Genomic DNA, 3241 nt, shown 5'->3' on the forward strand with positions numbered 1-3241 from the left:
CTGACTACCCTTTCTTTCTTAATTTAGGATTTTTATTTTCAGTCGTTACATTATTGCTATTCCTTTCCCCCAAGGTTCATGGCTAGTGTATGTGTTGGCTTTGCCCCTCCTAGCCATAGAATCATCAATTTATTGCTTTTATTTTAATTGTCTCCCTTTCCCTAAAGCCAAGTAGAGTAACCCTTGTAAGAGTGACTCTCTGGTCAAGTAGGGAAGCTCATATTATGATGCATCCCTCGGGCTAAGTAGAGAAACCTACTTGTGAGTCTCTCTCTAGCTTTATCCCCTTTCTTTTACTTTATTTTTATTTCAGTATTTTTTTTCTTTATTTATTTATTATTATTATTTTTTTTAATTGCGTGGGTTGTTTATTTCAGTTATTTAATTATTTAATTTTAATTCCGTGGCTTGCGTCTTTAAATTCTTAGATGACGAATGGTTAGGACGTTATTTTAGATACATATGTTAGGACGGTAATTAGAATTAGATCACAACCATTAATCAGTTCACTTTCGCATTATTAAAAGAAATAAAAAATAAAGTGGCTGCTCTCCCTGTGTTCGACCCGTAGCTACACTGATCCGTACGCTTGCGGTTACATTTTAAATCTCAAACAATCATCATGAAAAATTACTGGCTCAAAATCATCTAGATCATATATATTTGGATCATAATCCTCTAGCTCGTCATGGCTGCCGACATCCTTCTCATGCTCACTACCTACATCCTTCTCATGCTCACACTCTACATCATTGTCTTCATCAGAATCTTCAAGCTCACATTCACTGTTACTCAATTCACCATGATCTGTTGAATCATAAACAAAATCTGCATCACTATTATCTGAATCATCTAAAGATATGATGTCAGCCACATCAGCTCCCTTACCCTTGCTTCCATAATTAGGTCCCTCACTTGACTATTGCTTAACAGGCTTAGAATCTACAGGCTCTTTAATTTCTTTACTTCCTTCATACTTAGAATGCTCAGTCCTCTTTGTAGTGGGTGAAGAACCTTGAAAGTTATCACTTGCATTAGCATTTGACTGAGACAAAGTAGTAGCCTCTGCCACATGTGAACTACTCTCAGAATTACCATTAGAACTCCCTGTTGAATTATATCTTGTCATATCTAACATATCAGAAGTCCCTCCACTAGCCATTTCATTATATGTGCTCCTAGCACTAGCATTGTGTTCAGGGTTCGCACCTCCACTTACACTTGAACTTCCTGCATGCGTGCTACGGGCCATTGCATTGGAACCCCCTCTGACAACAGCTTGCTTTGCCTTATTTCTTCCCATGTTCTGGTATCCATAACTATCACCATCACCATCCATTCTATAACAATGTCCATGTAAAGTATTGTTCCTTGAGATAACATTGTTGGAATGTGAGTTGATAGTACATCGATCTTTCTCCACATCACTCTATGTAAGATCAAACACAGTCACTTTTATAACATCTTGACTGGTATTTGAAGAAAGCAATCGTAGCACAGAGCAGTCATCTCCCAATATCAACTCTTCGTTGTTTGGGAGTGTAGACTTCATTTTGAATGTCACATCATGACCAACAGGGACATGATCTACCACAGTGCTATAGACATCACATAACAACTCTATATAACTATATCTTTCTTGGTCTATAATCTTCTCTGCATTTCTCTCCCGCCAGTTAAACAGAACTCTACACCTCAATTCCATCACTACATAACAAAGAAATAAAAATAACAAGAGGTGATAATGGGAGATGATTTTAAACTTTATGTAATTTAGAATCACTACATGTACAATTACTCATGAGGTTGAAATTAAAGTTTGAAAATATTAAGAAGCAAAAATTCTTATCAATGATTATTAAGCCACAAATTCTATTCTATTTTTCTTCAACTTTTGATGAATCCCATTATAATTAAAAGTCTCCTTCCAAAAACTACACAACCTCAGAAGAGAAAACAAAACCAGAAAAAAAAAAAATCAAACAATCTCTCTCTCTGCTCAGTGTCAACGATCTCAGTAAGAGTAAGAGAATCCATTTCAAAATCAGAGAAACCCTAAAGAACAAATCAAATAAAAAAGAACACTTGCAAATCTCAGTAAAAAAAAAATCAATAATATGCACAGTTGAATCGAAAACAGGGTATATTGAAGATATGCATTTTCCTTTTTCGCTATATTCCCTAAATTTGAAGATACACATGTTCCTCTTACCAATTTAGAGGGAAATCGCAGCAAGGACACAGTCGATCGAACCTTCCATGAGGTTCATGAAGATTCCATTGTCGTCTAGAGGTTCCGTCGACTTCACAAGGATTCCGTCGCTTCTCACGTCTGAGGTATAAACCGAGATTCAGTCGCTTCTCACACAATCGATCGAACCTTCTGTGCAGATGAAGACATGAAGATGATGAAGATGATGAATTGAAAGATGGAAAGGGCTTGGATGAAGATAGAAGATGAGATTGAAAGAGGGAAAGAGATTGGATGAACACCCCGTTGCAATTAGGGCTTAGCCGAGACGGTTTTGGATGAAAGAGACGGTGAGAGGATTTCCCCCTTTCAAACTCATTTTAACTGAAGGGTATTTCGAGCACTTCACTTTGTTCTGAGGGTATTTTAGGTATAAAAAAAATGACCTCACCAGATAATGGATTCAAACTCACGGTCTCTAACGGATTGGACTCAAATGTAAGAATGTTTCATGCTTCAGGGGAGGGGGCGTAATCGCTCAAACCCTTGGATCCACACGTAATTTCAGCAAACTATAGGGGAGGGGGATGTAATTTTCCCTTTCTTAAATATATATTGAGAGAAAGGGCATACACACATTGCGTTTCGGTTGAATGTTCGCTTATGTGGGTTTGCCGGCGTGATTCGATCAGAGACTGAGCTTCTTCTTCACTTGGATTTGGTTGCAGAGGGCAATTTGCAAAGGTATCGAACTTCACCTTCTCCAACGGTTCTCTCTTTTGTGAACAATCTCTATTTTAATGGGTATTCAAGTCTAAAAGGGTATAATGGTCCTCTCACCTCAAGACTTTCTTTACTAAAAGAGTATTCAAGTCTTTTGATGTTTGAAATTAATAGAATATTCACACTGTCAGCTTTAGGGGAGGGGGGCGTAAATCGATCAAACCCTTGGACCCACACGTAATTTCGGCAAACTCAAGGGAGTGGATGTAATTTTTCTTTTTTTTATTTTATTTCAATATGCACCTTTTTTCCTTTTTTTGGGGGGGG

This window comes from Macadamia integrifolia, chromosome 14, assembly GCF_013358625.1.
Source record: "Macadamia integrifolia cultivar HAES 741 chromosome 14, SCU_Mint_v3, whole genome shotgun sequence".
Taxonomy (NCBI): Eukaryota; Viridiplantae; Streptophyta; class Magnoliopsida; order Proteales; family Proteaceae; genus Macadamia; species Macadamia integrifolia.